Genomic DNA, 15,031 nt, shown 5'->3' with positions numbered 1-15,031 from the left:
TGTAATGACCCTATGAACATCCCTTCCCCAGGAGTCACTTCCAAAATGACTAAGAAATCAGATGCTGTGAATTAGTATTAAATTGAACCATGTAAGAATTTTGAGAGGGCAGAAAGGAGAGACATCAAAAGGACACTCGAATCTATTATCATATTTATTTGTATCTTAATAGCACGCCTACAAGGAAAATATGTAGAACAATATTGTCTGTACTGTGTTGAAAGAAACTGACGGCCTTATCAGTAATCATTATAATTATTAAAATTTACCATTTACCAAGTAGAAGGCAGGAGAGTGTACTGGTTAATGGCACTAAGTTTGGAGCCAGACTTCCCAGCACAAATCTCAGCTCTGCTACTTACTAGCTTTATAACTTTGGATGACTTAATCTTTTTGTGCCTCGGTCTCCTCATCTATGAAAGCTGTAAAAATAGTACTACCTCATAGGGTTATTTTGCAAATAAATATATGTGAAGTGCTTAAAACAGTGCCTGGCACATAATAAGAGCTATGTAAGGGTTAGTTACTGTTACGATGATAATGATTGCAAGCCTCTGAGCTTCTGTAATGAACCAATGCTATGCCGAACATTTTGCTTAGCTTATCTTTTTTTCATCACTAAATCACACAGTGACTTAAGAGAATGGGCTGAGAAATCAGACAAACTGACTTTGAATGTACGCCTTGCCACTTGCTGGCTAGGTCACCCTGGACAAGTCATTTAACATTGCCAAGCTGTAGTTTTCTCACAAAACAAAGCCGTGTCAAACAATCCATGTAATCCATTTCATGTAGCACCTGTGTGTAGTCAATATTCAACTAATGCAAGCTCTTGTAATTCATGACCCAGTGAAAGAAGTACGCTTACATCCATTTTGCCAACTCTGTTAAGTCACTTACTGGTCTAGAGTCTCATAGCTGATGTGTATTTCAACCTGGCCTAAAAGTCAAGTCAGTTATCTGTAACTAGTGCTCTGGTCAGTCCAGTTTATGCTGAAAATTCCCAGCCTCTAAGATAACTTTGTCATTCAGTCAACTCTTCAGATCTCTCACATTTTCATGAATGCCATGCCAATCATTGATTGATTGACAGGGGTTTCTCAGAGTAGCAGAAGTTATAAGCATTGAATCTTTCGCCAGAGCAATAGAAGCCACACTGTCTTTCTTAAAAGTAAAGGGCTGGCCTGCCTTGGCACTGTGGGAAAACAGAATTTTTAAGTTTTAGTTGAATGGAGGAAATCCTGAACTACTTCTCGACCCAGCCCTGAAATTCACTAATGTGTGGCATTGGCCGGACAGCTATCTAGCCCCTAAGGCCCCTTTGAGTTCCAGAAATTCTACACTTTTATGAACTTACTATCCAAGTGGGACTATAAGACCAAGATACATAATAAGGTAATTACAGAACAGCTTAAAGTCTTTTGTGATCCAGGGATAAAGGCTTTATAGAGGTTAGAATGGCCTTTAATTGATGATTTCAACAGTAATTTCTAAAATTCCGAGTCATGAGACTATCCTAAGGCTCTGTTTTAAAAGTACAGATTTCTGGGTCCCATCCCTGACTGACTAAATCACAGTCTCCAGAGAATCCGTATTCTTTAAAAGCCCCTACAATTCTTGAGCTGCAGCATGTTTGGAAGGCAATGTATTAGATCAATGGACTCTACCTCTAGTCACTTAGATTTAATTAGGATGGTGGTTCAGGGAACAATATTTTTTAAAAGCTCTTCAGGTGGTTCTATTGTATCCAGAGTTGAAAACCACTGGGTTAGATCACTGAATTGCTGGAAATTTTTCTCTAAAAAAAGAATCAGAGTCAGGTGCAATGGCTCATACCTATAATCCCAACACTTTGGAAAGAGGCCGAGGTGGGCAGATTTCTTGAGCCCAGGAGTTCAAGACCAGCCTGGGCAAGATGGCCAACTTCTGTCTCCATAAAAAAAAAATACAAAAATTAGCCAGGTGTGGTGGCACAGGCCTGTGGTCCCAGCTACTGAGGGGGCTGAGGTGGAAGGCTTGCTTGAGCCCAGGAGACTGAGGCTGCAGTGAGCCATGATCATACCAGTGAACTCCAACCTGGATAACAGAGTGAGACTGGCTCAAAAAAAAAAAAAAAAAGGATCGGATATTTCTACATCCATGTTCCCAGCAGCATTCACAAAACTCAAAATGTGAAAGCAACCCAAGCGTCCATCAATGGATGAAAGGAAAACAAAACGTGACATATCTAGACAACAGAATATTATCCAGCCTTAAAATGAACAGAAATTCTGACACACTCCTCAACGTGAGTGAATCTTAAGAACATTATGCTAAGTGAAATAAGCCAGTCACAAAAAGACAAATACTGTATGATTCCACTTATATGAAATACCTAGAATGGTCAGACTCAGAAACAGAAAAGTAGAATGGTGATTACCGGGGCCTGGGGAGAGAGAGACGTGGCGAGGTGTTGTTGACTGGGTACAGCAGAGTCTCAGTTCTGCAAGATGAAAAGATTTCTGGAGACTTGTTGCGTAACCATGTGAACACACTTAACACTACTAAAGCGTACACATGGTTATGAAGGTAGATTTAATGTTCTCTGTGGGTGTTTTTAATGGTACTTTAGGTTCTGGGGTACATGTGCAGATCATGCAGGATTGTTGCAAAGGTACATACATGGCAAGGTGGTTTGCAGCCTCCATCACCCCGTCACCTATATCTGGCATTTCTCCCCCATGTTATCCCTCCCCAACCTCCCCACTCCCCACTGTCCCTCCTCTAGCCCCCACCAACAGACCCCAGTGTGTGATGCTCCCCTCCCTGTGTCCACGTGTTCTCATCGTTCAACACCTGCCTATGAGTGAGAACATGCGGTGTTTGATTTTCTGTTCTTGTGTCAGTTTGCTGAGAATGATGGTTTCAAAAGTGGGCAAAGGATATAAACAGACACTTTTCAAAAGAAGACATATATGAGGCCAAAAAACACATGAAAAAATGCTCATCATCACTGGCATCAGAGAAATGCAAATCTGTGTGTTTTATAACAGTTTAAGTATTTTTTTAAAAGATAGGGATGGTAGACGTCTCATAGCACACTTCACCCCCACCCAAACATTGCGAATTGATGACTGCACACTTACACACAGAGCCCAGGTCCTTGCACTCCCTGACACTGGAGAGAACACTGTGAGAAAAGATGGAGAGAAAGCAAGGTGATGGACGTTATGAGAATTTGTGTTTTGGAGAGGGAACGAGGGATTGAGAGTAAGGAAAAATGAAGGAGATTGTCCTCCAAAGATGCTAGGGAGGAAAAAAGTCCCAACAGACCAAGCCCCCTCAAATACAGTATGCAGATCGAGTCTTTAAAATACTGCCCAGTGAGCAGAAAGCCAGTGCTCCCATGCTGGGACCATGTTCCTCTATCGAGTTACTAGGGCACCAACTGGCCACAAAGGCAGCAAGGTCTATGGGCCAGAGCTGGAGCAAATACCCAGAGACCCAACTTCAAAAAGTCTGCCTGTGTCCCTGGGCCACTTGGGTCCCTGGTCCCTCCACCCATCCTCAGATCCTGCTCCAGGCTGCTGCAGGCATGATTCCCAACACACAGGCTCATCAGCCCCTGCTGTGTGGCAGACCAGGCCAGGCCCAGGGAAGGCGAGATGCACCACAAGGCTGAGTCCTGTCTGGGGCGTGAACTACTTCATAAAGGGCGAGGCGTCTGCCGGACACTTGGCTGGGTGAGGCTTCCACCTTCAAGGGGCTTTTTGAAAAGAAGATGAACCAACACCTTAAAATGACTCACACCCTCTCCAGGTGTTCTCTCCCCTTCTCGGCTCACAATCCCTTTTGTCTCTTAAAACCAGACGAGACAAATGTGGTATTATTCTCTTCAATAATTGGGTTCCCCTTCCCAAACTAGCAAAGCCAAAAATCTATGAGAAAGAAAGCCTGTGGTTCAAACTGAGGGCGTCGGAGGGGGGGTGGGTATATATGCTTAGAGGGGGTTGGGTTGTTCCCAAAATAATCATTACTACAAAGGCGAATCAATGCTTGAAGATTTGCTCCCTGCTTTTGCACTAATTAGTGTGCAAGGGGGGGAGCAGGAGGGGATGAGACACAAACAGCAGCCACCAGCTGCGAAGATTTGTTATGTTAATTAATAACGTGATTAGACAGGAAAACCGCAGGCGGGTCTGATCTGTCCCCGGGTGCCCAGACTGGTCCTGAAAGACCCAGGGAACGGGAGAGGAAGAGTCACTAACTCCCATCGGGCTGTCCTCCCGCCCCCACACCAGGGCTCAGCACTGGAGCCCAAAGAGAGACCAGGAGCCCTCAACCCCTTCAAGTGGGCACCAAGAAGCAATGCCCATTCCCAATCCCCAAGCCTACTTGAGGCCCTTGGAAACAAAATTGCTCAGAGAGGATTCTCTGTCACCTCCACAATCATTTTGCTAGCTCAAGCCACCACCAGAAAGCTTTCTCTTGGTGTCATGCTGTATTTTATGTCGCCTTTAAGTGTAGATTTCTAAGAGGATAAACGGGTTAGTGAGCAGAACACCAAGGGGAAATATGGAGCAGAGTTGAGAGTCGGCGATAAAGAATAACAGAGCTCTATTATTAGTGAAGTCACTCTGCTTTTAAAAGGGGCTTGCACGTCTGGGCAGCCGTTAAGTGCACTCAAAAACAGCTTGATGTGCTTGCTTTAAACATCTTCATTTTTTTCTGCAACCAAAGAAGCTGTCTTGCCAATATACCCGCTTCTTGAGGTTGTGAAGGCAATTTGTCTGCTTGCTGCACCTTCCCTGGTGTCTGCAGGTAGCTGCAGCAGACTGGGCTAATGCTATGACACCAAGTCCCCATGTAGAGCTGGGAGCTAGAACCTCTGTAGTTGCCTCCCTTGTTCCCTGGAAATTGTCCTTTCAAATGCAGGCAGCTCCATGAGACACTAGAGGATGCGCCATTGGAATAATGGGATCTTCTTTTCATTTTTTTTTTTTTTTTTTGCTTTGTTTTTTGAGACTCACTTCTTTGCCCAGGCTGGAATGCAGTGGTGCAATCTCAGTTCACTGCAACCTCTGCCTCCTGGGTTCAAGCAATTCTCTGCCTCCGGAGTAGCTGGGATTATAGGCACCCGCCACCACATCCAGTGAATTTTTTAGTATTTTCTGTAGATACAGGGTTTCATCATTTTGGCCAAGCAGGTCTTGAACTCCTGACCCCATGATCTACTCACCTTGGCCTCCCAAACTGCTGGGATTATAGACATGAGCCATCACACCTGGCCAGAATAGTGGGATTTTCTAGTGGGAAGGAAGCTATAAAGCAGCAGATGATCTGGCAGACCCACTTCAGAGGCAATGGAATCGCAGAGTGGAGCAGTGATGGCACAGGGGCACAGATGAGCAGAAGCAGAGCCAGACAGGAGTTCAGAGCTCCCACACCTGGCCCTGCACACTCTCTGTTTTCCATGTGCTGAGGGCTCCAATTCTGCTCCTGTCCCTGTGACTTGCTTGGGAATCTCCATGTGTGCCTCTGGTTGGCTTCAGCAACCTTGGTGAGGAGGATCCAGGGCTGGAAATCATTTCTTCATTGGGTTCACACTGCTTGAGTCCCTGCTCTCTGCCAAAGAAGCAGCTAAGTTCTGGGGACACAGGGGCCCTGCTCTCTGCCAGAGAAGCAGCTAAGTTCTGAGGACACTAAAACTTAAGCTAAGTTCTGGGGACACAGAAGAGGGAACTGGTAGTCAGAGGGAACAGCAACCCACAAACCAAAAATCTACCTGTAATTGTCATGACAGAAGAGGTGGACACTAGGCCCCTGGAAAGGAAGCAGTAGACTGCTCTCTGAGCTGGAAAAGCCTTCCTGAAGGAGGTGACGTTTGTGCTAAACCACAAACCCTTTCCATGAGCAATAGCCTGTTCTCTGGTCTTCCTGGGTTGAGAGCACTAATCCCACTCTTGGGATTTCAACACCTTTATACTTGGCTTTTGGCTGCTCGGGACCCAAAGCTCTGCCCTCCCAGGAAGACCTTCTCATCCTTTCTCATCTTCTTCAAAACCTGCTTCCTGTTTTATTGGAAAACATTCTAAGACTAGATGGTGATGGTTGTACAACTCAATAAATGTGCTCAAAATCAATGAATTGTACACTTAAAATGGGTGAACTGTACAGTGTGTAAATGATACCTCAATAAAGCTGTTTTTAAAGACTTCCCAGCATTTTTTTAATGTTGTGCCTTACAGAGAAAAATGAGAGCATTGGTATCACACCCTGGGGTAAGCTGAAAGAAATTTAGAGTTTGGTGGGAAAAAAAAATCACTATATCATTATAAGAAAAGTAAAATAGAAAAGTTTCAGAAAGGTATTAAATTTTGAATTTATATAAAATTTCCAAATAAAATATTTTCAAACATTGGAGTGGATAAACTTGAATTTGTGTTAATAAATATACTTTGTACAACCTCTCTGCAAGGAATAAGGTGCTCATTCTCTTGGGGGACCCAGGTTGGAAGTGGTTCCATGTAATCTTTGAACAACACTTCTTCATGACCATCCCTTTAAATTCTTCGTGGCCTCCCTCAACAAGAAACATTGTTCACACAAGGAGGTGACACAAATTTTTAAATCATTTTTCCAAACTTCAAAATCTACACTGAAATTACACTGAGATGATCCAGTATCTCTTTCCTTTCATTGACAAATAAGGACTGTTGACATTTTTGTGATAGTATAAACAGATTTCAAATTCAGTGAAATTCTTCATGCCAAGTACAACATAATGATAACAGGTACATTGCAAAATGTCCATGAGGATAGTCAGCCTACACAAAGCTGGTTTGGATGACACTGAAAGGTATAAAAGCTACAAAAAAATAGTTATCCAGGGCACGTGAAGACCCTTGGAGTTAATGCCCACCGCAACACCCTGAGTGGCCCATGCCTTGGACAACCTACCCTGCTCTCTGGACACCTGCAACTCTGGCTCCTCCAGCTGCTCTCTGGGCCCTGATCCTCAGTGGGCAGTAGTGGTCCTACAGCTGCCTTCCTATGTGGATGTCCAGGAAGTAGGGCAAGAGGCGGATGGGCTCAGAGCAGGACTATGAGGCATGTCTGTGGACCCCAGTCCATTGAGATGCCCTGAGAAACTCCTGAGGCCCCATCTATCACCCCAAGGGATGGGGACATCCTGATCTTGGGGGTATAGGCAGAGCTGATGCCTGGGAACACCTCCTATGTTTGAACTCCCAGAAAACTTACCAGCATTTGCTGAGGGGCTTGAGCACCCTGAAGCAACAGCCCCTTTGAGGCCTTGAAGGGCACTCCCTAGACAGTGAGTGTGCTCCAAGTGAGAGGAAACAGTGGGTTAAAAACACAAACTTGGGAAAATCTGTATTTAAGAAGTGGGTGGACAAGTACCAGCTTGGGGAGAAAATAGAAGGTGCGGAAAACCAAATGCTGAGCAATCGCAGAAATCAAAGGAAGGAAGTAATTAACCAAAAGAGGGAGTCAAGTCTTAGGAGGAGGAGGAGGAGAAGTGGGGGCTGTGGGAAGTTGGTGGAGCAGTGGGCATCTCAGAAGACAAAGGCTCAGGAAAGAGGTGTAAAGTGGGGAGTTGGGGCTGCAGCCTTGTAACATCAGAAGTCACATGACAAATGGAAGCATGGATTTCTCATTTATTGGCTCAAGGAAAGGAGCTTAAGAAAGGCACAGCTGGTTGCGAGGGGAGAAAAGGGGACTCTTTGAGAGAGCCAGGACCTGGGAGGCATGAGTCAGAGATCCATAAAGAAAGATCTTCCTGGGAAGGAAAGCGTTGCTGTGTCTCTGACTTGGGAGCAAATGTTTTCCCATTGGGATGACAAAGAGGGGACTCAAGGAGCCAACAGCCACCAACTAATCAATTGGTGCAACAGATGGGGACAGCTGGTCCATGGCAATGTTCCTTCATTATTCATGTGCCAGCATTTTCTGGACAGCTGCTATGTGCCAGGCCCAGGGACAAATGAGACATGGGTCTTTCCCATTAGGAGATCACAGTACAAGAGAAGAAGTGAAGTATCAGATTATCACAGAGCCAGCAGCAATGATGGGAAGATTACAGAGAGTAGCCAGAACTCAAGGAAGGAGCACCCACTTAGAGGGCTAAGGCACGCTACCTCAAGGAGGCAGAATCTTAGCTAAGACGTAAGGAGTTCAATAAACAGGAGTGGAAATGTTCCAGGGAACTGCCCAAGGGCAAAATAGAGCATGGGCATTTGTGAAGTGAAATGTTCAGTCTGGATGGAGGGTGAATGGCAGAATGCAGAAAGGTAGAAGGTGGTGGCCCAAGAGATGAGGCAGGAGCCGGCCATGAGGAATCTTAATGCCTCAGGGGTTCTGTGGTCTGCCTATGGCTCTTCTCAGTCTTCATAATAAAGAGGAAAAGCTAAAGGATTAAGTATTTCTCTGTCCTCCTTGACTCTTATGACATGGAGACCCATAATCTACAGAGAAAAATAATGAGGTGTTGAGACTTTCAGTAGAAAAGGTGTTTAAAGCAGATGAACAAAGTGCCCCCCAACAATGAAAGCCTTTAGAGACAGTGTTAATTGTATTTAGTAGTTAGTTGTCCAGGTTCTTATCTTTCTTTGCAAGAGGTTGTACAGAAAGCATATAAGCCATAATGACTTTTCCTTAAACACCATTTTGGTGTCTTATTTCTCAGCTCAAGAATCAAGTCGGAGCTTCCCTGTTTGAGTGTTAGGATTCTCCTTTTTTTCCTAATGCAGACCTCCCTATCAACTATCTCAGTATCTACACATGTATTAACTGCCTTAAAAGACAAAAATCCTGCACTTTGAATTGACATGTTGTTGTTTGAGGGAGTTGCACAGCCTAAGATAGCAAAAAAAGTGTTGGAAGAGTGAGATTGCCTCAGGAGTTCAGAGAAGAGAGTACTGTGAGGTGCCCTACATCCCGTCCTTCCCTGACTCTGCCTTTAGTCAAGGATTGAGGATTGTGGCAGATAATGGAAGTGACATCAATGTAGTAAGGAAGAATACCTAATCACAAAAATGGAGTCTATAAAGCATCACTGTAAAGAGCATGAGCCCCAGAGCCACACATACTAGCCAAGTGACCTTAGCAATTTGAGTAACCCCTCTGAGCCCCAGTTTCCCACCTGTAATAAATCTGATGATCCTATCTACCTTGTGGAGTTATTATGAAATGTAAGTTAAATAAGACACTATGCAAAGCACTCAACATGATGCCTAGCATATAGCTGTCAATTAATAGTAGCTGTTAATGCTAATTATAAAAAGACCATTCTGAAAGAGGGTAGAGCATAGTAGTTTCATATCTGTCTCAAGGACATACCACCTGGGCTTATAGTCCCTGCTCTTCTACCAAGCGGCTATGTGGTCTTGAGCAAGTCACATCAACCTCTCTGTTCCTCATTTTCTTTATCCATAAAATGGGAATAATAGCATCTACCCCATACGTCACTGTAAGAATGTTAGTGTAGAACCAGCACTGAGTCTAAAAGGAGAAGGAAACTGAAGTCTAGAACAAGGTGACAAAGAGAAAAGTTGTTCACCTCTCTCCAGGCTTAAACAGCTGCTGCCTGCCCTCTGTTCTCAGTGATGTTCGCATATAAATAGACAGACAGACAGTGGAAGAGAATACAAAGTCCAGAAGTAGATCCAAATCCATATGGAACACTTGACGTCCTCTTGAATCAATACAGAAAAATTGACTGTTCAGTAAATGGGTTGGGACCATTGGGTGGCCATCTGGAAGAGTTGGCTCTGCCCTCGTCCTCTCCAATGGGAAGCAGTGAACTGAGCAGAGAACAGGAATGTGCCAGAGACCTTTGTTCTCTGTGCTTTGACATCTTTGAAGTTGCACCTACTCAAAAGTATTACCCACTCTAAAAAGTCAAAGAAAAAAAAAGAGATGAATAAATAGTTCTCCAGAAGTGATGAAAGACAGATTGTCCAGGAGAAGGGCCAGGAATCCCAGGAGGAGATTGGCTTTTCTAGCAAGTGCGTGCACCTTTCTTCCAAGAGGTGACACAACATGTAAGCAGCCAGGGACAACAGTGCAGAACCTGGAAAGGGCTCCAGGGGACTGAGAGGTCCCTCTTGCCTATCATTGTACTTTGGGTCATAAATTCAATGCAAATTCAAGCATTATTTGAGAAGGGAATACAGTATATTTGCCTGCTTTTCCAGATTGGCAGAGATGGGAGCCACTGAAGAAGAAAGATCCTGTTCATGGAGGTTTAAGGAGTTATGGGACACAGGGTCTGGGGATGCCACTAAAGCTGTCAGATCCAAATAAAGCCAGAACAGTGACAGGGTAGAGGGAGCTGAAGGTATCTCAAAAAGAAGTCCTAAGCATTCCTTGAAAGAGAAAAGGAGACATGTTTCCTCAAGTTCATTCCTTTGCTAGGGCTGGTATTGAGGAGGCTGGTCTTCCAAAGATGCTGGGGGCTGCTTGTCATGACCTCAGTAAAACCTCTCAGTCTCTTTCATCCTCAGCAGTGATTTAAGTTCAATTGCCCAGCTAGCAACAGTTTACAACACTCTTCAGATCTGAAAGGCAAGCCTGGCCCGTCACTCCCACTGAGTCTACCCAGGGGAATTGCCTGTCCTAAGGCCCCCTTCCTAAGCGTGCCTCTGACAGACCTTCTCCCAATTGTCCCAGCCTTTGATTTGTGTTTGTGCTTCCTATTCACACACCCTAAGAGGATTCAACTCAAGTTTAACCCTGAATGGTTTACAGGTTACAAGCAAAAAAAAAAAAAAAAAAAAAAAAAAAAAAAAAAAAAAAAAAAAGCAGCAGCAGCAGCAGTACAAAATCAATCCAGCCCATAAACTCTCATTCCCTTGTCTCTTCACACAGCTCTGGAGATAAGAGTTTAACTCGATTGATGCAGAATTCACTGCTGAGGAATTTTTTTATTAACTTTTCTCCTGATCATAAAAGAAGAACTATTTCTTGCCCTTCTGGGTCTTACATTGTAGATTAGACACAATGACAGCATCCTCACAGAAAAAACAGGAAATACAGAATAAAATATAAGAAAAAGAATTCAGACACCAATTATTCTACCACCCAAGATAACACTATTACTGTATTGGAGCGTGAATTTCCAGTCCTTTCAATAAAGCGTGGTTGATACAATTTAAATTATATTATAAGTGATTATACTGTTAATATGATAATATCAATATCATCAAATTATGTTTTATTTCATTTTCCAGTGAACTTAAATTCTTTTTAATTTTTGGTGGTTACATATTATTCCATCCTAAGGACATGCTGATATGCTGAAATATTTTTTTTTTTTTTTTTTTTTTTTTTTTGAGACGGAGTTTCGCTCTTGTTACCCAGGCTGGAGTGCAATGGCACGATCTCGGCTCACCGCAACCTCCGCCTCCTGGGTTCAGGCAATTCTCCTGCCTCAGCCTCCTGAGTAGCTGGGATTACAGGCACGCGCCACCATGCCCAGCTAATTTTTTGTAGTTTTAGTAGAGACGGGGTTTCACCGTGTTGACCAGGATGGTCTCGATCTCTTGACCTCGTGATCCACCCGCCTCGGCCTCCCAAAGTGCTGGGATTACAGGCTTGAGCCACCGCGCCCGGCGATATGCTGAAATTTATTTGACCAATCCTGTTAATAGATACTTTTCAAGGTCAATTTTTTTCTAATATAAATAATGGTGAAATAATAACATTTTGCCCAAAGCCTGATTCACCTATAAGATCACTATCCTAGGATTAATTCCCAAAATTTAAGAATGCAAGGCCAAAGAGTAGAAATATTTTTAAGGTAATGTGTAATATCAAACTGACTAGATCTTTTACTCTCTATATCAAACTCTGAAACACTTCCTAGATGAGCTGTGGCATCCAAGGCTGGAAGAAAAATGGTATCCTGTGAGAATGTGATGCCCAAAGATTAGTCCATTTATCTGGAGAAGCAAATCTGAAATCTAGCCAAAGCCAAGGAATGTTATAGGCATGTGCTTTTTGACCAATATTTCCATTGACCCTGTTTCTGGTACTAACTGTCTAGGCATCCACTTTAGGGCTTTTTTCCGCTGACACTAAATACTTGGTGTATTTTTCAATATCAGTTCTCTGTTTCTCTGACACCAACTGGGTATCCAATGATCTAATTCAATTATGACACTATCAGAGTTAGCATAGACCCCACAGGTTAAGGGCTCAGTCCCACAAGACTGTCCCACTTCAAATGCCAGTCATAAGACCAAGGTTGTTAGGTGTACTTCTGATGGAACAGCTATAAATTTAGCGAATCCCACAACATCTACCTTAGGTTAGTAATGCACTAGGAAAACTCCCAGAACTCACGGAAATCTCCTTACTCATTTATCACAAAACTCAGGATTCACAGGGGAGGGTATGGAGAGTAGGGCACAGGGCTTCACTGGGTGCACCACCCTCCCAGCAGTTCAGTGCACTCACCAACCCCACGGCTTCTTAAACCCCGTCATTTAGGGGGTTTTATGAAGGTTCCATTATGTACGCATGATTAATGAAATCACTGACCGTTGGTGATTGAGTTCAATCTGCTGCCCTCCTCTGGAGGTCAGGGTAGGGCTGAAAGTTCCACCCCATAATCATGGCATTGTTCTTCTAGTGATCAACCCCTATTCTGAAGTTACCTAGAATAGGATTGATCACCAGACATTGACTCAGCCACCAGTCATTCATAAGCATACAAAAGACAACCAATTCTGGCCAGGCGCAGTGGCTTATGCCTGTCATCCCAGCACTTTGGGAGGCTGAGGTGGGCAGATCACTTGAGGTCAGGAGTTCGAGACCAGCCTGGCCAACAGTGGCAAAACCCTGTCTCTACAAACATACAAAAAATGTAGCTGGGCATGGTGGCAAGCGCCTGTAATCCTAGCTACTAGGGAGGCTGAGGCAGGGGGCACCACTGCACTACAGCCTGTGCGACAGAGGGAGACCCTGTTTCAAAAAAGAAAATAATTCCAAGAGTCTTAGGAGCTCTATGCCAGGAACTAGAGAAAAAGACCAAATATTTATGTTTTATACCATGTCTCCCCTTCCCCATTTTCTGTTTTGTGGTGGATATGGAGCACTATCCACTCCCAACTCCAAGGGTTGAGCTTAAGAACCGGATCCAGGCCTGGCACAGTGACTCACACCTGTATTCCCAGCACTTTGGGAAGCCGGGGCAGGCATATCACCTGAGGTCAGGAGTTCAAGACCAGACTGGGCAACATGACGAAACCCCATCTCTACTAAAAGTACAAAAATTAGCCAGGTATGGTGATGTCTGCCTATAATTCCAGCTACTTGGGAGGCTGAGGCAGAAGAATTACTTGAACCCAGGAGGCAGAGGTTGCAGTGAGCCAAGATCACACCACTGTACTCCAGCCTGGACAACAGAGCAACCACCTTAAAAAAAAAAAAAAAAGGATCCATACAGATCCAGGCCAACCAGTTCATCAAATCTCCACTCCTGCTACAGAGATTTGTCCAGGGGTGAACTTATGGCATGATCAGACCCCGAGAGTCACAACGAGACTTTAGGATAAGGAATTTTCATGCTTTTCCATGAGAGATGAAGCTGAAAAGACACAAGATCTACACCTGCTATAGGCATCTCTACCACAGGGAAGAAGCTGAGAATGAATCATGATGAAAGAGAAGAACCAAGTGCTGGTAAATCAAAAAGCACATGAGTCTGTGATCAAGCATCTAAATCAAACCTTCCCAGGCATTTCAGTCACATGGGAACCCCCATGTTGCTTTGGGCCAATTTTGGTAACGTTTTCAGTTGTGGGAAAAAGCCTTAACAGCACAACATATCTGTAAACGCTGATAATCTTGGAATGAGGGGGATCTTGTTCAGAAACAGGACACATGAGTAAGGTCAAACCCAGGGCTCACAACAAAGATGTGGCCAATGGGATGGGAGCTAGGCAAGCACACCTGGAGGCACCTAACCTCCTAGAGGTATGCCAGGCTCTTCTCATCGCAGACATCAGGGGCAGGCTGAGCAAAGGAGGGAAGATCTGTTGGCATGTTTATGAGCCCTTGAAACCGCTGGGTCTGGGTCAAGACCAGGAATCTGGCAGAAAGGCAGGAGTTAGGTTCCGAGCAAGAGTGTGGACAGGTGCTGAATGCAAAGCACAAGGTTAGGATTTGGGCAAGAAGAATCAACAGGAGCCTGGGGCTTCTGCACCCTGGGAATGCAGCCAGAATCAATGTGGCACTGACAATAATTTCTTCTTACCTTCGTCCTCTCTGAAATCCCGGAGTCTAGGGGAGAACTGAACTTCCTATGGTACAAATTAAACACATTCATCTATGACAAGTGGGGCAAGTTGGGTGGGGGAGAAGATCAGCAAACACTGGTCACAGGAATCCCCTAAGACTAGGCTGAAAGCTTCTTGAGGACAAAAGCCATGTCTTGTTCAGGGTAGTTACTAGCCCCACCAGTAAAGGCAGGAGAAGCAGGACTTTCAGCCTAGGAAGATAAAGGATTCACAGGCACAGCATGGGTAGCAGGAGACACAGACCTCAAAGGACCCAAGGCAGGGGCCATTGGTTCTTCCACATGCTGGGCCCTCTATAAGTACAGGAGCATAAAGCTCACAGGTGAGTCTGATGCCAGGACACCTTGTTATTACTTAAAGCAAAACTTTGATCAGGGCCAATGGTTCTCAAACTTAAGTGTACACCAGAATCACCTGAAGGACCTACTAAAACACAGACTGTGCAGCCCTACCCTCTAGCATTTCTGATTCCAGCAAGTCTGGGGAGGGGCTTAAGAACCTGCAGTTCTAACAAGCTCCCAGGTGTAGCCAAAGCTGCCAATCTGGAAACCATGTTTATGAGCCATACCATAGGCACGTGTTTCTCAGCCCTAACTGTGTTAGAGTCACTGAGGATTCTGATTTAATTAGCTGAGAGGGGCCCAGACTTGGATATATTTTTAACATCCCCCAAGTGAGTCTAATATAGAGCTAGCCTTTTAAAAATTATTTGTTTAGGGCCAGGTGTG

The sequence above is a fragment of the Sapajus apella genome, unplaced genomic scaffold, assembly GCF_009761245.1.
Source record: "Sapajus apella isolate SASKATOON/1434 unplaced genomic scaffold, GSC_monkey_1.0 scaffold18, whole genome shotgun sequence".
Taxonomy (NCBI): domain Eukaryota; kingdom Metazoa; phylum Chordata; class Mammalia; order Primates; family Cebidae; genus Sapajus; species Sapajus apella.
Note: the sequence above shows the minus strand (reverse complement) of the source record.